The sequence below is a fragment of the Eucyclogobius newberryi genome, unplaced genomic scaffold (assembly GCF_026437365.1).
Source record: "Eucyclogobius newberryi isolate DKJ021-1_F unplaced genomic scaffold, fEucNew1.0.hap1 SCAF_9, whole genome shotgun sequence".
NCBI classification, from domain to species: Eukaryota; Metazoa; Chordata; class Actinopteri; order Gobiiformes; family Gobiidae; genus Eucyclogobius; species Eucyclogobius newberryi.
Genome location: NW_027316532.1, coordinates 33,212,417 through 33,236,999, shown reverse-complemented (window position 1 = coordinate 33,236,999; position 24,583 = coordinate 33,212,417). Strand labels below are relative to the sequence as shown.

The following is a 24,583-nucleotide window of genomic DNA, read 5'->3' as shown; positions in this document are numbered from 1 at the left end:
AAATGTACTCTTTAAAATGAAAATGCTGAAAAAAATCTGATTGTTTTCAGTTTCAATCTAAATTTATCTTGATTTAGGCTTGGTTTTGTTTTTTATTTGAATAAAACTGAAATAATTCTGTCAAAAACAGCGCTGCAACAATGAACTAATTGTGACTAGTCGATATAAAAATAAAAATGAATAATAATCAGATTTCGATAATATTAATGGTTTTCTGGACTATACAGACTCTACAACACAGACTTTATTGAATCAAAATATCCAAATCCTCAAATATATACTTTATTCATAAATATTCTCCATCTAGAAGCCTTCAGTCACCATCTTTTAATCTTTATTTGGTTCAAAATGTTTTTAAAAGTTTCAATAGAAATAATCATTGGACTCGACTATTGATATATTCAAATATCACAATAATATTAATATTGCAGTTCTTAACAGTCGTATGTCAATCATTCCCAGCATCGTGCAGCTCTAGTTCAGGCACATTTATAATATTTACATCCACAGACTGACAAGCTAAAGAAGATTGTGTTTCCTACAAGTTTTAAATATCCTGTCATTTATTTAAGCAACCAAGAGTAAGAGTCTTATTATTAGCTAAAATGCAGCGCGCTCTCAGCACGAGTCCTTTCAGCTCAATGTTGGGTTGTCAGAACAATCACATAAAAGAGAATATTTTAGGCTTTCAACTGTTTCTAACGCTCCGCTCCAGTAATCAGTCCACACACTGACTGCAAATCAGCTTTAATTCAGCCAAACATGTTCGTCTATTCAACACTCTTTGTCATTGTGTGTGTCGTGTTTTACTGATGCGAGTGACACATACAAAACTTAGTTATCGAAGGGGATTTTATGTGTGTTTAAGTTTACACTCTGCACTTTTTCTGAGTGTTTTCGTCATCAGCTTGTTTCGTGGAAATGTGGAATCACACTTCTAACACATAAACATCTAACCTCAGCCTTAACAATGACACCTTTCTTTATCTAAATTATAACCCTGTTTCACTGTTTCAGCTGTTTTCTACTGTGAGTAATGTGGGCTGTGGATTTCAGGTGCAGGTTATGAGTAAGGTTAAGGTTTGTGTACGGGAAATATCAACAGGATTATGGTTAGAGTTAGTTGATGTTTTAGCAGTGGGAATCCACAGTTTGAGTCAGTGCCGAATTGGCATAAAAATGAAATCTGCGAATGCCAGGAAGTCACTACGGCAACACAAACACGGACAAACTACATCCAACATGCTATACATATCTTATAAGTATATTTCAAGTTAAATATGAGCTCAATGTTCAACTGCTAGTAAACCCGAGTAAACAGATCAGCAGAGAAACCTCAAAGTCACCTTTAGTTCAATATTTAGTACATGTATTTTATTAGTGTTTTGTGACATGTGTGAGATTTGAGGTGTTTTTATCGACAATAAACGTAATGAAACTTCCTTAACAAACTCTATTTAACTCAAACGACTGGCAAACTAAGACTACAACTGACAGATAACAATCCAAACAATTTCTGGCTGTTTAAATTATGAAAAACACCATCAAATCAAACTGTAAAAATAAGAGGGAGGCGGGTTTAAAGCAACAGAAGTTTACACATTATCGTGGCAATAAGAGCTACGCCACCATCGCAGCTCTCATTGCAACGAGCCGTCTCATAACCTCATCCATCATGAGACCAATAGAATATACAGCAAGCTAGATGTTAAGATAATTGACAATTTTATGAAGTTATTAGAACATTTTTTATAGCTGTGGCACTGCAACAAAAGATTGGAAACACACTGGCTCTAATAGAACTGCTACAAGCAACTATTAAATTTAATGATTGAATTTCCACTTTTTGGCTTCCATATTAAACCGTGTTGTTCTCACATTTCTCTGGGGAGAGTGAGTCCTCGTGGCAGACGTGACGCTCCCTCAGGTGTGCTGTTGTCGATGAGCTAAAGGACGTTATTGACTGCCATTATCCCCATCACCAGCGAGTCCCACACTCTTGTCTGCTGTATTATGATGGACCGTGTGTCTGCTGGATGCGCTTCAGAATATCACTTTTCGGGTCTGACACTTTCATTGTCAGTGATGCTTTCTCATTGTTTCCACTTAACACAGACTCCATCGCTCATCGTCTGCTCCAAAGACAAAGAGCTTTTCCCGGCAGAGTGTAAAAGCTCAGACTGAGAACGTGCTTGTTATGACAGTCTGTCACCTTTACGGCAAATAGTTTCAAAAGCGCTCCGTGTCTTTACCGTGTAAGGAATCATTTTGCTCTGTTCTTCCTTTTTTTAAATGTGGATTGAGGAATTAGAGTCAGCCGTCATTTAAAAAGAGGCAAAATAGAGCTCCAGACACCTTTTAAACGGAATGTATTAGCGCGGTAACAAAGTAATATGGCCATTCGTATTGTCTTTAAAGTTTATCACTGGGTCGTCTCTGAAATAGCTGTTAGTCCCCCAACATTTTGTATTAGTTGACTTATTATTTTACTGATAATTGGACCACAGTAGAGAAGAGAAGGCATAGAATGAGTAAGCGGCAGATTTGGAAGCTCATTATGCCTTTTTACAAACAAAATATGCAATTACCGAGACTTTTATTGCCTTGTTCACGCACTTTAGGTCAAATATATAGTCGGAGCATAGAGATAGTTTAGAGAAGGGGTGAGCGATGGTGACAAAAATGAATATCTCATTATTATTTATGTTTTAATTTGATAATGATATTCAGACAAAGATGGAATTTTAACAAAGCATGAAAAATGTGCTAAATGTGCCTGCAAACTGCTCACATAAAATTAACTACAAAAGTGCATAAAAGATCTCTTCATACCCTCGTTTGGGAGATTACTCGAGACGGTTTTGTCTCTTTTTGAGCTAAGTTTAAATTGTTTTATCCATAGGCAATACACTCGATATAAGACATTTGCATATTTCTAGAACAACAATTGCGATATTAAAAATTTTTCCATATTTTTCCGACCTCGGCCAATTCCACTTCCTCTTTTAGAAGACTAATAGATGCACAGGGAATGTCCTTAGTTTACCTAAAATGTCTTTGTAGTTTACAGTCCTTTTGACTAAACCAAACGGCACGTTATAAATCAATTATTCTGACATCTTATTTGGAACGTAAAAAGTTAGTCATCTTATAATAGTTTCCATACAATGCTGAACTTCACAGCCTTTGCCATTTACATCTGCAACTGGCCCAAAACCTCACAATGCCTAATGCACAATCCACTGTCTGGGTCTTTATAGATACAGACAGTATGGTCTGTGAATACATTATAGCTGCAGCAGCCAGTGCTGATGGCAGATGGCGGAGATAGTAACCTGTTGTTTGGCCTCTCAGTCTCTTTGGGGAACAGGAGCAATCTAATTTCTGTATTTTTATGTCTGAGCTGAGGTGCGCCGTACTGCCCGGTGTTCGAGTGGTTAAGACACTGCACACGTATGCCGGGCTCCAAGTGCAGCCGGCCGCAGTGTCGTGAATTAGAATCCCGACTCCGACGCTTTACTGCATGTCCTCCCTTCTCTCTCATCCCCATTTCTCACTCATCCGTCCCGTCTAATAAAGCCTACAGGCCGAAAAAATACGAATAAGAAAAAGGAAACGAGGTGTGTCTCGGTTCATAATCAGAATCCTCACAGCGAACCGCCGCCAAAGAGATAATGGAATCAGATGCATGTTTTCGGTTGTCAAGCAGCACAATGAGGCTCCTATAGGGAGTTTGAAAAGAGGGGAACTCTGCTTTACACTGGGAAAATGAGGATAGTCACACGCTTAGAGGGGGAAAGTACTTTGTCTCAGCGTCTTGTGCTCCACTTGAAGGATGTTTGTTGTTGTTGGAGGTCAATCTTGAATATTTTCGGGCATAAGTAAGACCAAAAAGGGCCAGTGCAAGTTTGTTTAAAATGACTCCTTTCTTTTGAAGTGTTTTTCTTGGAACAGCAGATGCTTATACTTAATACTGTTGTGTCCGTTGTGGTGAGAACTGGTCTGTAGCACAAAACCCACTTCAAATCTTCAGATGATTTGTCCCTCTGAATGGCTGAAAGGCTATTATGGTAGAACCCTGTCAATCAAGTGACACAACGCACAAAAGGTTAATATTTGATTTGCTTTTTGTGGCATTTTGTTACACCACAACAAAGTGGATTGACAAAACGGCCTTGTGTGGGAATTGTGTGCAATCTTTCACACATCGCACTGTAATTTTGTGAGTCATGTCTGCGCACTTGAACAATTTGACATTGTTTTGTTCAATTGAGCAGGAGATACAAGGTGCAGGAACGAATCTCTGCCGATTTTAAGCTACAATATCCATGATGACATTTTAACAACAAACAACCGGCATGATTCAAGTTGATTATAGTCTGTTATTTCGTGTCATCGTTGCATTGAGGTGCCAGTCAACGCTCGCATCGTGTCTGATGAAGTGCTCGTTAACTTCCGTCCCACTGGTGCGTCATGTTTCTGGTCCGGAGACTTCACTGACTCTGGGACCAGCGCTGTCCTTTAGAGCTCAAAAGGAGATGGATGGGGCGCGCTCACAGCCTCCCGCTCATCCTCCCTCTCGTTCTCCCTCTCGTCCTCACTCTCATCCTCCCTCTCGTCCTCACTCTCGTCCTCACTCTCGTCCTCCTCCAGAGACAGACCCACGCAGGAAAGGAAGGCGGCATTGATTTTCATCTCTTCTCCACCGAACAGATATCAAGGGTGATTCTGTAATCGGGGGGGGGGGGAGATTGAGAGATTACAGGAAGAACTTTGAAAGGGCCGGTGCCATCAGAAGTAAGGGAAGCGGGGAAATAAGTGGAGAAGTTACAGGATAGAAGGAGAGGTCGTTTTTATAGGCGCAATTTGGAGGTGACGGGTGTGTGAAGAGTCAGGGGCTTCACCGGTGTTACAAAAGTGACACAAATGACCCATGCTAAGTGTGAACATGGAATAAAATGAATGTGTTTGCTTATCTTAAAGACTGTAGTGACAAATGAGTCAAGAATGTAATCAAACTATGTGGTAAAAATGATAATGACAGCAACGACAAGATATGTGGGACAAAAGAATGACTTCCTTTTTGAAGATGTTCAGTGTATATGAAACAGAACAGACCAAAGAGAGACCAAAGAGAGAGAACCAAATAATTAAACATTGGCAACAAAATACATCCAATGAAATTAGGCTGATGTTGTCATAAACATTTGTCCAATTTGTCCATTTCCAAATTTATGTGATTTTTTTCTTCTTCAATTTTTGGAATAATATACAGCTCTTACATTTCTGTCAGTTTTTCCGTTATGTGTTGCCTGCAATCTCATTTGATTTCACGCTCATTTTGTGCAACATTTTAATCGTTTCAACATTTTTCAAACGCACCAAGTTTCAAAGCCGGTATTTTACATTTACAAGTAGCTCCAATGTTAGCCTTTTTTCTGGTTTCACAGAGATGGTTTAGCCAAATGAACAATTAAAATTCACTTTTTATCAGCTGCACCAGTTAAAGTGCTTCAGACACCCTCGATTCCATTAATAAAGATGACGGCGCTGACCGCTCTCATCCATTTCGTGGCGCAGCAGAAGCAGAGGCTGCTGACCCAAATACACCGCTGTGACCAAACGCCAGTGACATCATTCAGCTCACACGAAACACCCTGGCATCAATTTCCCTGCATTCAATTTCTCTCAGATTCAATTAGTTTTGTATTTACATGATGTGGGCATAATAAAGATGTTGGCACAAACATATACAGGGCTAACAAAGAGCTTATTTACAACAGCTGTCCATAGGGCGCCTTGAATTAAACTCAATTAAAACTCAAAACACAGGTTCTGAATATGTTATTGTAACAAGATGTCTTTGCTTGACTTTAACTTAACTTACAACCTAACATACGTTGGTTCAACATCTTTCTTTTTTATAATATTCATGGTTTCTCCTCCGTGCCAAATTACCTCATAGCCTCTCATACTTCTATCTTAAAAAATTAAATGCTCTTCCATTCACTTAAACTCATTTCTAGTATTTTCACATATGTCATTTTGGCTATTTACTTCTAAAACCAGTGGTGGAAGTATTTTTGCTACTTAAGTAAAAGTGCAGAAAGTTGAAAAGTTTAAAAAGAACATACAAAACACTACTTATGTAAATTATTTAAAGTACCTGTTTGAAAATGTACTTTAGGGTAAAAAGTATTACGGAATTTAAGAACTGTTGTGTTAAATGTGATTTGTGCTGATATTAGTGGCAATTCGAATACATTCCCTAATTTTTCTTGTGAATTTGATGTATATATTTTTGTTTGCTCAAAGTCAGCACTTGAACTCAAAACTTCCGGCAGAATGTCAGCATGAAAGTACTTTCTACTTTTCTGTCCAGTTAAAAAGTATCCTCTAAAGTAAAGTACATATACTTACTTTTGTACTTTCTACTGCTGTCTGTAACCCAGGTCTTCTGCTTGGCACTTGTTGTCACGACGTTCTTATAACGATACAAATGCTCTAGACCATCTCAGTCTGGTCTGTCTGACCTGACTCCAAAAGGAAATGTTCCTTTTCTAATCATTCCAAACCTCCTCATTCCTAATCATTCCCTCTTATACAGAACTCATCACTGTGAATTACTCTCTAAAGTAGAAAGTGATCATTAGATGCAAGAAGAGAACAGAACTGCCTTTTGTTTGTGTTTAAGGCTCTTGTTGGAATTTGGCCTGATTATTTATCAAATGTGTTACACCTCAGCTCAAGTCATCACCGTTTGAGGTCTCAGGACATTGTTATCTTATAAACCCATCGTATCAACACAGAGACTGGAAAAAAGGCTTTCAACAACTTTCCTCCCTCTGGAACAAAACAGAGAGAGATTTTTTTTAATGATTTTAAAGCACTGGTCAAAGACTACCTGCAGTGCCAGTGCACTTGTTTTGTATCATTTTATCTCATATTGTATGTATAAATGTGCTTTTATGTATTGGGTAATTTTATTGAATGTTTCAATTTGTGTTTTTAGTATCTGGTGTTTGTTTGTTGTTTATTCTGTGTTTTAACAGGGTTCCCACAAAAAAGAGAACTTTTCTCATTGGGTTCTCATTGGGTTTTCCTTGTTTAAATAAATGAAATGAATGAACTTGAAGTCCTCCCATTATCTTTTAGCTGTCGTTTCACTAATTGGCCATTATATTTACTAGCCTTCCACTTGCATTGTTAGTTACTTTGTACTGTTGTTGTTGAAGTTTGTTTATTTCCTTAATCTTTCCTCTGTGCTACCGCAATGTTCTGTTCTCACTCATGTGTTTAATTAGGTACAACTCCACAAAGAAGTCACTGCCTTCGATGCACTTATTAAACAAGGAACACAAACAAGAGCAGAGAAATCAAATATTAGTATGTAGGCCCATGCTGAATAACTAATCTCCCGCTGATCAAAGCTCGATTTTGAGCGCGCACAGCGTCTAATTGAGACAATGTGTGGCGAGTGGGACGTTGTGATGAAAGCGATGAGGTCAGGAACAATATCTGGCTCCAATTATGAGCGCGTGCAGAGATTATGGGCTGAGAGAGAGCCCAAACAAAGTGAATTTTTGGCCAAGGGGCATAAAACGACACAGCTGCTGAGCCTGTTTCCACCTGCTCACACCGCGGTTTACTGCAGACACCAGTTCAAAGAGCACCAGTCAAAGTTTATGCACAACCAAAAAGGCTAGGGTGAAATGAATGGCAACACGGACGTGGACGTGCATTGTTTTGTTGCAGAGAGCTTGTTAAAGTGCAGCACACATGAATGCATTACAGAAACATATTTACAGTAGAATAAACTTGATTTCGTAATGCCATTTTAAGATTTAAAACATTGTTGGCCTGGAACACTCCTGGATTAATGAGAGATTACCTCTTTTATACCAAAGCCACATAAGTATGTTGTTTTGAAAGACACATTTATATATTGTTTATTGTGATGATAAAAACTCGAAAATACTGCAAAAATATGTTGTTATCTTTCAAAGTTTAAGTGCTGCTCTATTGTGAGTCTGTCTACTTTCACATTTGTCTGATTCTAAAACCTCCCGACACATTTTAGCACTTCACTTTTCGTTTGATTGCCAAAATATCTGTTGATTATTGTTGCCCACCTGTCGCACACATTTTGACAAAATAAAGAGATTAGCACAACTAAAACCAGGCAGAGCTTTGCAGATGCCCTGGACTTAGATGTATTTTCACACACAAACATTTCTGAACCGGGGAAATGCATTATTATTCTCTCACATCTCCACTTTATGTGCACTCATAAACAAAACGAACAAAAAATCGTAGTTCTGTCGAGGTAAACACTCGACTACTTTCTCTGTCTCTGTCTGTTGACAAAGTTTGAGTCCATTATGGAGCTGTCAGGTCTGATGGCTTTATCCATTAGCGTCTGTCCCAACTCAACCTGCTCATATCGTAGCTCTCCCACCGCTAAAATATTAATTTCCTGTTTCATCAGCGTATATTTCTCTTCTTGTCATTTCACATTTGACTTTGTCTGGGAGAAAAATAGAGCCATTAAACCAAATCACAGCTGGATATCAACCGACGTGTGTTTAACGATGTTTGAGCCAGAGCAAAGCGTGGCCTAACTCGCTCTGATAGTGTGCGAATGCCTCCGCAGTAATCCGACCTGCTCCCATAAACACCGCCATCGCCTCTGAGTGTGACTTGTCGGGTCCACTTACACTCGGGCGGAGCTGGGTGTTGATTGGTTGACTTCAGTTTGGCCAGGTTGTGACCCACGTTGACAGGCGTGTCGGTTACAGAGTAAACGGGCACTAAATGGAACGTCAAGCTTCCAATCTTTCGCTGTCGCGTTCCACGGAAAACTGCTTATCGTTCTTGTCAACGGCCCAAGTTTGTCTGTTACTTTTCGTCGCAAAATGTCGACTCTCTGAAGTTCTTGTGTTGGTGTTTACTGCGAACGTGTCGTCTGTAGCTCCTCTGTGCGTCTTCTTTCTCTGACTTATATTGTCCAAAGCTTCGGACATTATCTTGACTCTAATTGTTCCTTCCTCTCTATCAAGACGAGACTGTGTTATAGTTAAATAAGTTTTTGCTAGGGTTTTAAGAGAGCCTTTATTTGTCCCACAGTGGGGCGATTCCCCTGTTGCTACGCACAATTCAAGAACAGCAGAGAGAAAAAGACAATCAAGATGAATAAAAATAGACTTAAATCTGTGAAGGTAGAGCAAAAATCGTTAGCTTGAAACTGTTTTGGTTCTTGTTTTAAAGGTTCAAATTGCACGTTTTGAATCGATCTAGGAGCATTTACATTTGAGAAATGGCTGCTAAATTAGAATAAGAATCCCATGCATTTCAGAACATGTTCGTAGAGGTTTAAAATAGGGCTGCATCAAATCTTCAACTAATTTAGTAATTGAATAATTCTTAACTTGTCCATGCAGTGGTTCCAAAACATGCCATGAGCTGAGAAAAGAAGTTTTATGCACCGCAGTTCCATAGAAATGATGTGGAAAATGTGTAAATTCAGTGTATTTGATGAAAACACTCTTTTGTCCATAAATGTGCACCACCAGGATCTTCAGACGGCTTCACTTCAGCTTCATCCGTGTCAAATTTTGGAAAAAGCTTTTCATCCCGTGACTTTTCTGTTCTAAACAGCTAATCGATTAAGCCAAAGAATAATTGCTTGCCTAATCAATTAGCAAAATGATTGTTAGTTGCAGCCTCAGTTTAAACCCCAGGGTGAGCAGCAGGATTCACACACAGACAGACAAGATATGCTTTATTTCTTTTATGCTGCCCGTTGGCTTTACAAGACAGGAGAGCAAAGTGTGAAATGGGGGATGAGAGCGAGGGGAAGACATGCAGTAAATCATCCGAGTCGGGATTCGAACCCACGACACTGTGGCCGGGCAGCGCTGACAGATAAGATAATCTAAGGAAATGTGTGATAATATTTGCTTCTTGTGCCCATTGCGCTTCCGGTTTGATTATCATAAATCTTGCAGCATTTCTTTCATACTTTGACTTACTTATCAATCGATTCACCACCGATACTATTCAGTCAATGTCTGAGGACGAAGAAACGGGTTAAAGTCACACAACGCCTCGATTTAAATTCCCAACAGACCACACAACATCACTCGCCGCACTCAATCGAACCCATTTACCATTCTCACGTCTTCTCACGCCGTTTGCCGCCATTTTCAATTGTCAGCACTTAGGTCGAGACGGTCGTCATTGTTCCAACAGCCTCCCGCAGACAAAAGCCTTCTCCGCCGACCCCCCGAAACGCCCGTACAGAGCGAATCACACGTTTTTAGTTGTGAACTCGCTCAGCTGTAATGACACAGTGTAGCTACAGATGGAAGCAATTACGACGCTGTGAAAATATTTCCCGAAGTATAGCTAGTGTTTTGACTGGTGCAGCAGCGGGACGCAATCACTGGCTAATTGAGGTCTTGCCGAAAAACACCGATGAGCAGTTACAAGACGGCCGTTGTCGCGGCGCCGCATCGAGGGGACCGCCTCCTCTGTCGTGCGGGATGGGGAAATTTGTTTGGCAAATTTACAGTGGCGGTGAGGTCTAATTGCTGTGGTTTGGGAGTAGAAGCTGACACGGCGTTTTGAGTGGAAGCTGTGCGTGTGAAGAATGTGGTGCCACAGAGTTTGAACCCTAATGGAGGAACCGAGACAGACAGGAGCGGCAGGAGGTCCTTCACCACAGCCGACAGGGTTGGGACGGCGCGGTCTCATCCACGGCAGAGATGGAGAGCGCCGTTTGGTTTCCCATGATGCAATGCGCTGATGCGGTGTGATGCAAGCCAGACTTCCTATCCATTATCTGTTATAGCTGCAAATTGTTAAAGCGCCCACTGTTGTTAAAGATGACATTTACTTTATGGTTTGGACTTTATTGCATAAATATTTTTGGTGACAGTGTTTGTTTGTGTCATCTGCAGGTTGTGATTTTGATATGACGACCAAGTTAAAAACAACTACTATGTACTACAAAAGTACTAGTACTGAAGTAAAATGTTTTGGTAGCTGTATTTTACTTTATTAACCTAATCATTTTTTATTGTGGACACCTTTTTCTTTTATTTTGAGAGAAGGTTTCTGCACTTTCTACTCCACTTAAAGGCGCAATGGACGATTTTTCGGCGATTTGAGAACGCAGGCAGAAGTGCGCATGCGCACTCCCCCGTGCGGACTGATACAACACACACGTGCGTTTGTTTATTAGCGCAACGGAGCGCATCACATCTCTTGTCTCCTGTAGATTTCCGTCCACTTCTGCGTCAGCTCGAACTGTCTTTCTCCGTCTTCATTTTGCCCCGTACACTGAGGGAACTATATTATGATAGATCAATGCTCTTAGGCACGCGGGAACGAGCCACACCCGGCTGCAGGTGAGCGATAGGTGCGTTTTATGATTGATACGTGGCAGGACTAATCGGCCGTCCACGCCACGAGGAAATAAGACTTAGATTTGTTCAACCTTTAAACTAAGACTGAAAAGTAAAAAGTTCTTTATGCAAAAAAAAACAGGAAATTCACTCGAAAAAATAAGAAATTGATTTTAACTGGTACTGTTGCTCAAAAATAAGCACAAATCTTTATTAAAAAAACATCACGTTTAACATTTGAACACATTTTACTGATTTAGATTTTCAAATGTGCTACTTTTATTTTGATTGAGCGCTTGTTTCTCCTATATCTGTAGTTGTAGCACTTAAGTAATAAAACACAGTGTGGAGTGGAGCCAGGAAATTGTGTTAGAATTAGATCCTTTTTGTGCTGAGTGCTTACCAACTACTCTGCCAGCATTGATCTGAGGCACAAATGAAACGAGTCCTCTGTGCGGAGTTTGGAAAGCCATGTTCATTGGTGCCTCGTGGTCAGTCCTTGAGGTCAGGAGCTGTCCTTATAGTCTGCATCAAAGTTCACCTACCGTAGAGTCCAAGTGTTCTTTTTACTAAATGTACTCTTACTCGTACTCTGCAGACTCAACAGAAGCAATGACCTCAAAAGATAAATGAGTGTTTGTATTGCATATTGACCTTACATTCATAATCTTGTGTTCAGCTGCATAGAAAGATGTTTGTATGAAGAATATAAAATGCTGTTTATGCAAAGTCATGCGCTGAGGACAAAATTATTAGAAAGCAAAAGTTATGGCGTATGTTTTCTGCTTCAGGGTCAGTTATCTTTTCACCCTGGGATGCCGATTAGTCTTTATCATTACGAGTTAGAGCTGATCAATGCAGGACTGTTATTATGTTATTTCCCACTATTTTGACAGCCCAGTTTGGTCGAGTAAATCAGCTAAGAAAAAGTACATATTTTTTGTTTTTGCTCGCCAAAAGCAAAGCAAAACCTCCACCTCAGCGAGTCGCCAGGACTCTTCAAGGGTTCAGTCTCTTTCATGTTCCTTCCTCCTCTGGCCTCACGTCCTCTTCATCTCTCATAGCCTCAACGGGAGATCCTCCAGACGCTCTCCAGGTCTGCTGAACCTGCTGAAAAGCCTTTATCTATGGGTTACAGAGTGATGAAAAAATAGGACTGTTGCCGTGACAATTGATAATTCAAAACATAATATCAAATCTGTTGTACTCAAAAGCCCTCAAGATGATGCAATTGTTGCTTAATTCACTAAATAGTGCCTATTTAACGTGCTATTTTTGTCCGTTTTTTACATTTCTAATTGAGACGGATTCAAATTGTCTTTAAAAAATAATGATATAATGATTGCTAAACGTAGCTAGCAGCTTTACCTCGTGGGATGCAAACAACACTAAGGGTAATAAGTGAGGGGAAATATGCTGAGACGCAGTGTATATGCAAATGAGAAGCTCATTACGGGCCCCTCTGAGTAATTAAAATAAGGATTATGTTCGAGATAAGCAAATTAAATACACCACAGATACATACAAACAATGAGAATGGAAAATAATAAGCGCCTTCACTTGGGGAGGAGAACCAGCTGATGTGGTGATATCCAAGGTGCATTCAAGGTTTGGTCCTGAAAAATATAATGTACAAATAAGTAAAGAAACAAAACTTATTTCAGTGAAGTTAATGGCAACAACAAGTGAAAATTAAAGCCGCAAGCGGCATCCAACGGCCCTCGCGGGCCGCCGGCCTTCCGACTCTGCGCTTTCGACTTGATAAAGATGGCGCCCTTATTGTGTTGAATTAAAAAAGAACTTGACAGACGGCGACACATTGGACATGGCCAATCCAGTGCAAATCAACACAAGTGTCAGTCAAATTTGCTGCTCCGCCGAACAGAGACCGTAGCACTTGGAATATAAATATGGATAACTTTTGATGCCGCGCTTGTGTAGATGATATTTCCCAAATATGAGCTTGATTGGGCAATCGCCCTAGGAGGAGTTCGTTAAAGTGTGAAGCGTAAAAATGTGGTCATTTTAGAGATTCCGCTGTTTTCCCATTTGTGACATATATTTGCGGGTCCGCCACACAGAGACCGTAGCACTTAGAATCAAAATATGGATAACTTTTGATGCCCCGCTTGTGTAGATGATATTCTCCAAATTTGAGCTTGATCGGGCAATCGCCCTAGGAGGAGTTTGTTGAAGTTTGAAGCGTAAAAATGTGGTGATTTGAGCAATTCTACGATTTTCCCATAAGGATAACATGGGATGTTTCTGTCATCGCTACGGTTACGCCGTACAAAATATGACTTTGGCTGTCATACTTTTATGATCAGGATGGCAAATTAGAATTTAGTGCAAAATGTCATGTTATTTGGAAAAACTTTATTGTTTATAGGCAACTCTGAAGGCCAAATAGTCCAAATTCTGGGTAAAGTTTGTGGCTCCGTCGCACAGAAACCGTAAAAGTTATCCTTAAAATTTGGATAACTTTAGATGCCCCACATGTCTAGAGGACGTACACCGATTTTGAGGTCGGTGGGCAAAACGCACTAGGAGGAGTGTGTTAAAGTGTGAAACAGAAAAATGTGGATATTCGAGAGATTTAGCGGTTTTCCCATAGGGATAACATGGGAGGTTTATGTCATCGCTACGACTACGCCGTAAAAATTAAGGCATTTGTCTGATTGGCTTTTTTGATCGGGACGCCAAAATAGAATTTTGGGTAAAGTTTAGAAAAATTTGGTAAAACTAATTTTTGACCTTCAATGTTAATTTAAAGGTCACTCTGTAGGGGGTGCTATCGCGCCCATTTCAATTTTGTCATCATAAACTGGTCCAAACTAGAAAGTTGAACAACTGATTCAAATTTGGTCCTAATCGGACTTGTTTTGATCAAATGGGAACAATTTTTAGATCTGCAATATCCCAAAATAAGTTGTCCAACTTTGCGGCTGCGCCGCACACAGACCGTAAGAGGTATACCAAAAAATTGGATAACTTTAGATGCCCCACTTGTCCAGAGGACGTACGCCGATTTTAAAGTTGGTGGGCAAAACGCCCTAGGAGGAGTTTGTCAAAGTTTGACGTGAACAAAATGGCTAACACAGCGTGTTTTCATTTTCAAAGGAAGATGGCGGCCATAGGGTAAGTCTGGGGGCGTGGCCACAATAATATTTGTTTTTTGTCCTCACAAGAGGAATGCGTGTTCCGAATTTCGGAGCTTTACGACAAAGTTGACCTCGGGGCGTCTCCCATAGGCGCAATGTATTTTGACTTTTGTCGGTGGCGCTGTCGCGCCATTTTTTTAGAAAAAAAAAAATGGCCCAGAAAAAACAAAATTTTTCGCCGATTCTGAATTTTGGGCAAAGTTTGGTGAGTTTTTGAGCATGTTCAGGGGGTCAAATTAGAGTTCAAAGCGATGAAGAACAAGAAAAATAATAATAATAATAATAATATTTTTAGCAAAAACAATATAGCCGTTTCCACTATAACAACAAATGATACATCGTTTGAAAGCTCTAAGCCTTCCCGATGCCGTCATGGGGTGGAATCATCATTACGAGCGCTTACGCGCTCGTCACTCCCTATTCCGTCGGGATGCCCCGCCCACTCCCCATAGACTTCCATTGATTTGAGCAGATACAAGCATGGCCCATGCCTGCGGCATGGACTCTCGCGTACAGGACGATGCCAGGAGGGTTTTTGGAGGAATGCAGCGCTTCGCGCTGCTGTTGTCAACAATGAGTGAATGGGCTACGCCCATTCACTAATTGTTGACTATTTTTGTCATAGCAGGAGTAAGTATGCATGATCCATGCCTTCGGCATGGGCTAGTTCACTGTACTTGCCAGGGGCGACGGGGTACCAAACATGCGGGCTGTGCCCGCATGTTTGGTCAGACAGTTGCAACGCTGCCTTCGGCAGCGTTGCGGGAGCAATAGGCCCTCCGCCCTGCTGGGGCTCGGGCCTAATAATAAAAATAAAAATAATAATATTTTTAGCAAAAACAATATAGCCGTTTCCACTATAACAACAAATTATACATCGTTTGAAAGCTCTAAGCCTTCCCGATGCCGCCATGGGGTGGAATCATCATTACGAGCGCTTACGCGCTCGTCACTCCCTTTCCCGTCGGGGTGCCCCACCCACTCCCCATAGACTTCCATTGATTTGAGCAGATACAAGCATGGCCCATGCCTGCGGCATGGATTCTCGCGTACGGGACGATGCCAGGAGTGATTTTGGAGGAATGCAGCGCTTCGCGCTGCTGTTGTCAACAATGAGTGAATGGGCTACGCCCATTCACCCATTGTTGACTATTTCTGTCATAGCAGGAGTAAGTATGCATGATCCATGCCTTCGGCATGGGCTAGTTCACTGTACTTGCCAGGGGCGACGGGGTACCAAACATGCGGGCGCAGCCCGCATGTTTGGTCAGACAGTTGCAACGCTGCTTTCGGCAGCGTTGCGGGAGCAATAGGCCCTCCGCCCTGCTGGGGCTCGGGCCTAAATATCAAACTATTCTACCTTTCCACTTTTGAGAGTCTATATGTTAAAATAGCTGGAAATATTCGTTTGAAAATATAGCTTTTAAACACATTTATTGAATTAAAAGATTTGCTTCTATAATGTAATAGTTAATACAGGTTTTTCAGGTTAGGTTGAAAATTTTTTTAGACATTTTTCACTCTGGAAAACGCTTTAATGATACTGACACACTTCTAATGTAAAGTAAATATCATCCGAGTCATCAGAGTGCTTATGTACCACAAAAGATTACTCTGTTTACTTAATCAGATTTTGAAACGTATTGATGGAAGAACGGCTGTTTCGTGTCAGATTGACATCGTCGTGAATGTATTTTATTTTGCCCTAATTGAACCCATGCAAGTCTAAAGTGACATTTACCTTGATCTCTATAAAATGTATCAGTAGCATCGTGCGCGCGTGTTTCCTGAGTGTGTAGGAGGCTCTGCTTCCACATCAAAAGACCTCATACTGCAGTCCATTATTCCTCAACTCTCTGCACATGACCCTCAGCAGATTTGTGTTTCATGTTCACCTGATGAATGCTTTTATATGATAGAAACCTGCTGTTGTGTGTTTTTAAATCAAAAGCCCGGGTTACGACATTGACAAATGGCATCTGTTGAACATAGAAAATAAAAAGTTCATTGAATTTAGATTTTATTGCTTCGAACAACTTCAAGGATCCTTAGAAAATCCAACAAATTGGACCGTTTTGCACCACTGCTGAAATTTGTCCTATTAATTTGAGTCATTGAAGTTCAGAGATGGCATAACTGTCCCAAAATACACTTATTTCATTGGCATTTCTGTGAAAAAAACAACATTGAAAACTTTGTAGCGAGGACGAACTGAAAAAGAAAAGTACAGGGCTCTCATACAAACACGATTGCATTTGAGGTAGGACATTTTGAAAGTATCAGTGCTGCAATGCTACCAAGCACTACAGCGAAAGCAAAAAACACATCTGTAACACTCTAACGCCTCAGCCTCTTTCTGTCACTTACACTCGTCACAGTTACATAGAAGATAAAACAAGGCTATGTGCAATAACATACTGACAACCTGCGTATGTGCCGTGTTCATGTGTGACTGACTACAACCTAACAACCAAACAGGGCTCAACGACTCTACCTTTGCTGAAAACAATACAAATCTGCTCTTCTGTTTTCAATAAAAGCCCCAGCAATCAGACGATGGGCCGCACCTCTAAAAAGACCTCAATGCGAGTCATTTTTAAACATGGATCATAAAATGGCCTGACCAACAGATTACAAGCAGCTCTTTGGTTAAATGTTCTGGCTTCATTGGCGTTAACATAAACAATACAAATGTGTTTTCAGCTGCTGCTCTGCTCATGTACCTCCAGCTGATATATGGACAGAGCATGTGCAAAAGATTATGTTTAGATTGCAGGTTTTGTAAAAAATAGGAACCCTAAGGTCACGTTTTTACGGACTATTAATGTGTCAGTATAATTTATAGCGTGTTACAATTTGTGGGGGGAAAATATTGGAATATGCGCCATTTACACCAGAGTAAGTAGTGCGCAGTGAAAATGTGTAATAGTTTATGGGCCAATGACCAATTGATTAGTTTTGCTCTGAAACTCGACCACAAATCTAAATGCAATTAAAAAGTTCTTTATGGGATTCTAGACTTTAAACCATCTTTTGCCAAGTAATGTAGCCTACTATTTGTCCTCTCTGCGTCTAAAATAACCAATCATAAGAACACACTTGTGTAACCTTGCAAGTTATCAAATCAAAATTGGATCCGTACAATTTGGAAAACAATTTATTTCACCACAGTTGCCATTTGTTTCGTTTGGGCCGACTCTAGCTCAAAACGACAAACACACACTGGCCCTTGTTAAGCAGTTTCTCACTAAAGGTTGCCCACACTGGAAAAATAACAAGGTCTGTGGATGTAATTGAAGCCACAAATCTGACGAGGAACATTCCTGTGAGCAATATCTGTGCAAATGAAAACAACAAAGCATTTATATGAGCCAAGTCACATTTGATTACCTGTGTGTGTGTGTGTGTGTGTGTGTGTGTGTGTGTCGATCCCGTCGTTATATGCAGCTATTGCCAATGACGATGTTTTTATATCCAAAGCAGAGTTATAGAAGGCTGGCCGCGAACCTGAAGTGAATGATTACAGGAAAAAAGTGCTTGATTTTCGGCTTTCGTGTGAATAAAAACAAGCTTAAAAAGACTGCACTAGGCAGCAATTTCAAATATATATAAATTGTTAAAATATTTCTATATTAGAGTTTGGATTTCTTTAACAATGACATTTTTTTTTTCGGACAGTTTAAATCATATTTAACAACATTAAGGTGTTATCAGGTATTATTATTTTCAAACTATTGACAGTCCATTTGGTCAGGCTCGTGCTGTTTGTTTTGAGTCCGGCCGCTGTGGGCCTGACCAATCACAGCACAGCATTGTGATTTGTGCAAAAGTCAAAAGGATAAACTTAAACAAACATGGCGATGCCCATAGATGTACTTTGGCCTATTTTAGCTGATTTACAGACTATTTTGTTTTTTAAATGTGCACATAGAGGCTCTTTGAGTGTTTGTAGGGAAAAAGGCTGGTCTTTTGTCTTATATATTCATTGTGTAGAACTCAACTCAGAGTGACACAGACACAGAGCTACGTCAGTTTTCAGGTCAGTGTTGGCAAACGTCCCAAGGCTAGTTTTCCACCCAGAGACAGCAGAGGAGACACGCTTCAAATGCCCCAAAAATACAATTCACAAATAACCATCATGGGGACTTACAAATACATTCAATAAAGTGAAAATGTTACTTAGTTCTGCTTTAAATCAGGTGGAATGCTACATATTAGAACGGTTCCAATGAGGATTTTCTGGTTTAAAGCAAAAGAACATATAATTTGTCCCTTGAGTTGGGAGCTCCATCAGATATGAGTTCAACTGTTGCAAAATAAAGTCATTTAGGTTGTTGGCTGAACATTGCTTAATAGAACTTAATGGACTTCACTAAAAGCACAAGTTGCAGTCCATTTTATGAGATTTTAATTGCAAACACACGGTGCACTTATAAATGCTTGAATGCCGATCAGTTTGGGTAACTCAGGCACAACTTGGGGGGGTTTCTTCTTTATCTTGTGTGTCTGCAGCAGTTCTCCACAGAGCAGTGAAACGTCGGTCAGGGAGGAGCTCTAAACACTTTTACTGTGGAACTGAGAATAAACGTGCACTTTATGAGCTTTGTTTCAAGAGCTACTCAGTTTTAGTACATACTCTTTTATAAGCTCAGTGATGTTGTGTCTTATCTCTACAAAATAGAGGTAAAATAAAAATGATCCAATGATATTAACTACAAATTACAAGCTGATCAGCAGACACATAAAAGAGACCAGATGATATATCAGAGCTAAATCACCATAACAATATATCCCCATTGTCTTGGATGCCCTTCTTTTCATTGAAAAACAGTAGGATGAGTGAAGCATTCTAAAAACAAAATAGTGAAGAGCGGATTAAGAGTTGTGGATTCACGTATAACATGAACATAACATTACAGGCGTATACCAGGGTTCACGTGTATTGCTGCGTGCATAAACACATTAACATGCAGGGATATGGTGCGCTGTAGATGAAAGGCCTTCAGATCAGGGGCTGATGCTGACACAGTCCTAACCCATCAGGCTCACACCACAGGTCTGTGGCTTTGGCAGGTCCGCCGGGACGCGCTTTGTTCTGCTCCAATCTCACCCCGTTTTAATGTATGGAGCCCACTGTTAACACTGCGAAAAGTTTCATTTTCTCGATGGCCAAAGTGTTTTCAAAAGTCAATAAAACCAGGTGTAATCTCTATATGATGGTAGATAAAATGTCTACAGTCACTAAGCAAAGCCTCTTGAAGATAAGAGTGAGTAAACTGTGGTTATCCAAACATTAACTCTATCTTATTCCACATCGGAGAAGAGGGGAGATAGTTTTGCTGTGAATACACAAATCTAAACAGTGTGAAATTGCAAAAGTCATACGATTATGACTGCCATTTATTCTATAGATGCTTTCAGGAGTCTACAGAATAAACTGAGTACAATGTGCACCTTTATGGACACCTTTATTGTTGCAGCAGCTTCCACTATCTAAAATAAATCATGGTAAATAGTCATATAAACATTAGAGCAACATTATCCTTTCACGTGGTTAACACCAGGATATGCAGACGTCCATAATGCAGCTTTGTGTTACAGGAAGGTTTGATTCTGGTCCCTCCACAAAAATCTGATGTATAAAGTAATAAATAAAATCATATGTGCAGACATTTTTATATTCGAAGCCTTTATATATATATTTTTTTAATATATATTTGAAGTTTACTAAATAGTGAAGGTTTAAAAGCATTAAGCCCCGTGTATTTAACTGTGTTTGTTCACATGCATGTTTTGTGCTGAGGCTCTGGTTTAACCTACAGTGCAGTTTAACCCATAGAACTAAAATACTGCTTTGTGTGAACATAATATGGTAAGAGCTTTACAGCGTTCTCTCTGGAGAGTTTTATGTACCTGGTCTAATGGCATCATTATCGTTTTACGGCAGTTCCACTTTATAAAAAACTTTACTACTTTATGCTGTAGATTTATGTCCAAATAATACTGTTCTGCCTTTATGGCTTTATGACAACAACACCAATCCTCTCATTTAAAAAAATTATCTTTCACTGTATTGATTATAGGGATATAAGTAGTCTAATCACTTAATCAACAGGGTCATGGCCCAGCAGAATTTCCATACTTTTTTTTTCTGTCTTCAGGAGTGCTTGAACATGAGATTGTCATTAGCTCAGATTGTCTCTAACACGGTTTCAGGAAAACAAGGGAATTCAGGAAACTGATGATGGGGCTGAATTAAAAGCACATGGACAAAAATGTGTGATTGATTATTAGTACTTTTTCAGCCAGTGATCAAACGATGTGACGGGTTGATATCGGAAGAGAATGGCACAGGAAGTAGACTTATACAAGACGAAGACAGAATAAGAAGTAAGACTGAAGCTCTGTGCCCTTATGGCCCTGAACAGTGTAGAAGAAGTGTACTGAACTAGTAGCGTCGCACCCTCAAGGATTTAGCATGAGCACAAGGTAGAGAAAACAGGAGAGACAGTATTTATTATGACCATAACAAAGAAGTATTGATTTGCATTGAGTTGCTCATACACTTTTTGTATGCATTAGACTACATATAATCCAAACTAATCATCAGGATCATTGTATTATACTATTTGTGCCCCGATAGTTTCAGAATTGTATTTTATTTCCTCAAAAAAATCATCTTTCGACTTCCTTGATCATTCTAATAACGTATTTTATCATTATAGTGGAATCCTTGGTAAAATAGACAGTTTCAATACCTGCATAATGTGGTTTCATGCATCCACTTTTTCAAACCGTCGCCTGAAGAAGATGCGCTGCCATTGGTCCGTGCAGAGTTTAATCAGAGATGCCACACAGCAGCCCCGAGACCAGAGCTGAGGTTAAGGCTGGAGGAATATCAATAACTCCTGCAACCAAAACCGTTCCAGATGTGACGTGCGATTATAGCGTCACTTTGGAGTTTTGTGGTCCCAACCTGCCATTTGTGTTTAGAAAGCCATCTCCAGCAATCAGCTCTTTATCTCACCTTTCAAACACGTCTTTAGCGTTATCTGTCTGTGGAGCATCTGCTGCCTTCAAGCGACCAAACTGTTGTGTAATTGAGATTGGCAATGCTTTCCAAACGAATACAAGGGCAAAACGCATAAATAATCATTTCTGGTTTAACAAATGGGTTCCAATCAACATGAGGAAAAAGACTGAGCAAAATGCCAAAGTCAATATAAACCAAGACAGAAGACGTGAGTACAGACAAGCTGGAGCGTGGTAAAGTCTTTAACTTGCTTTTCGAAAGAGGCTTTGGTGAGCGGGGTAAAGAAAGACATGCTGAAATTATGAGTGGTGTCGTTAAAGGAAATTATAATGTTGACTTATATCGTCCCCCGGGTCAAAGCAAATAAATGCAGTACTTTTTGAATCAATATTTAATGTATGACACATGTGGGAGTTGATTTTAAGTATGTTCAATGTACACAACTACACTTTTAATCAGATGTTTTGGTTCAAAGTCCATAAGTTATTAATAAGTGATGACATATTGGGTAAATAAGGGGAAATGACCTAAAGGAAGAAATAAATCTAAAAGCAGAAGAAAGGGCACTGAGCGTATTTTGCCATATACTGATGCCTCATGGACTGAAAACACAAACATATTTAGACATATTATGCTTTTTCAACATAAGTGGTTCATTATTTTACATTTTGTTCATTGTAAACCGCAATATTGATCTAAAACGGCTTAGTAACAGAAACAGGACCATTGACTTCCTGTTCAAAACTGTAGAACTCATAAGAAATTCCACTCTTCATCGTGACATTTCACTGTAACAAGCAGCGGATTGTCATTTACATGTTTTTATTTCAAAAAGTCAGTTGTGGCATTTTTCAAACAATCAGGACAAAGTTCAGGGATGTGGGCGGGGATAGGAGGTAGGTGAAAGCAAGAATACAAGATTACTCAGACGTGCATGAATCAATCAATCAAAAAAAAACACGTTACAAATGTATTTTGCACAATATAGTTTGTGCTCGATGTGAAACAACAGTAATATAATGTTTGATTGACAACGAGCTGAGGTGAACTGACCTGGGAGAAAGTGCAGGCCACGCCTATTAGCGCCATATTGGATTGGTGATAAAGGACTAAGTAGTGCTGAAGAGGACATTGACTGAGCAACAAAGCCAATCGATTAACGCCAGTGAGAGCGAGTTGAGAGCGTGTGGACTCGTGTGGACTCGTGTTGATGATGCCAAAGACTCAACACTTCAGTTTGTAAAAAGAAATCAGATGTGACAGCAGAGAAATTAGTGCGAGGAGTGAATCAATCTGTGGTTACCTGGACCACTTACAGCACAATTAGTTTTTCCTCGGCTTTCAATTAGAATATAATGTTTGATACTGCGGTTATGATGGGATTGCACCAAAAATGAACTGTAATTCGACATAGTTTGGATGTGCCTCGTCTAGCTTTTATTAAAATTGTTTTAGTACGACATATCACAGAACATGGGGGAAACAGGACAAGTTAAAGAGAGCGAGAAAGCAAAAAAAGAAAAGTGTGGCAGACGGAATCTGTCCCATTTGTCCCAATGTCCTGCAAATTTGTCAATTTTCAGGTTCACTGCAAAAGTTGGTCTTCCCATTTCATAAATCAGTCCAGTCCTTCACAGTCAGCCTCCTTCCTGTTTTCCATTTCCTGTTATTGCTTTTTTGCTGCAGCCAAAAGTATATTCCACAAGCTAGATTCATTATTGTTGCAGTGGTGCATTGGTAAAATAAACTTGTAAATTCAAAACATTTCTCTGTTGATTAATGGATCTGGATAGAAACGAGCAGTAGATGAGCCGTTTGTTAATGTTTATTCCTGATACACTACTATTGTTCACCACATTATATATGTGAAGGAATGGTTTGAACAACTTTATAAGATGCTTATACTCTGTCTTTCAGTCGATTGTGACTCTGTATGATTACCTAACATTGTTTATGGAGAAAGATGTGTCCACATCTGCACTAAGTGCAAGTGCTGATGATGATGTTGCATCATGTCACCTTTAAATAGCCGATTTAGATGAAACTCTGAGCTCAGAGTTTTAATTGACTTCACCTTCACAAAGTGGTTGGTGTTATGTAACATGCACAGCAGTCCAGAATGTCTCAGCGTGCCTCAGATGCAATGCCTCCGCTCTGCATCAGCTCCTGGACCAAACGTTATTGCATTACACCACAGGGCTCGTTAATTAACCGCCAGGATATCTCACACTGGGGCATTCTCTCAACAACCAGTGTCATTTGTCCCCATTAAAAATTAATTTGTCAGACAATAAATGTATGTTTGCTTATGGGATCCGCTGTGTGCTGCATGTTGGTTCTTGTTCTTCTCCTTATGTGTGCAGTGACTAAGTGACTCCCAACGTCCCGAGGTCCATTAACGACATCCATTTATTTTGTGCGACGGAGGATTTATTTGGCCGTCCTTTCTCCGACAGTCCTCTGCCGCTATTTCCACTGTAATTTTTTAACCACTATTACTGTTTGTCCAAAATCCCAAATGTTTGACTTTGCTTTAGGCATTTTCTTACACTTTTCTTTTTGTTATTATTCTTTGTCTCGCTAATGGCCTTCTTTTTTCTTCAGTCTGTTTCTCTTGGCATTGGTTGATTGTGTTTGTTGGTGTTAGTCCCACAGCTCACACAGCTATGGGAAAAACTTCTGGCGTTGTACTAATAGATCCGTGTTAGCCAGATCCATGGACTTTTAGAGAAGATGTTCAATAATTCATAGCCATTTGTCTCCAGGGATGTTTGTCTCATGTTTTCGTGAAATGTTTTCATTTTTCAGAAATCATGCACAGTCTTGTCTCTTAAAATGACCTCTTCTGTTCATTTCCTGTAACACCTAGATACTGAGGCAGAGCTTGTTTCATTGGTGTTTTATTGTATAAATATTTCATCTTCATTCAAACTAAGTCTCATTTTGCTCTCCGTTGCTAATGAAATACTTGTGCATACACT

The 24,583-nt window shown here is 39.8% G+C and overlaps 2 protein-coding genes across 2 annotated transcripts in view; one reads left to right on the top strand and one right to left on the bottom strand.

Moving 5' to 3' along the window:
* Positions 1-24,583, bottom strand: part of plin3 (perilipin 3) — a 292,037-nt gene that overhangs the window by 160,655 nt on the left and 106,799 nt on the right. The gene's annotated exons all lie outside the window — the stretch shown is intronic.
* Positions 1-24,583, top strand: part of sema6bb (sema domain, transmembrane domain (TM), and cytoplasmic domain, (semaphorin) 6Bb) — a 127,748-nt gene that overhangs the window by 100,006 nt on the left and 3,159 nt on the right. The gene's annotated exons all lie outside the window — the stretch shown is intronic.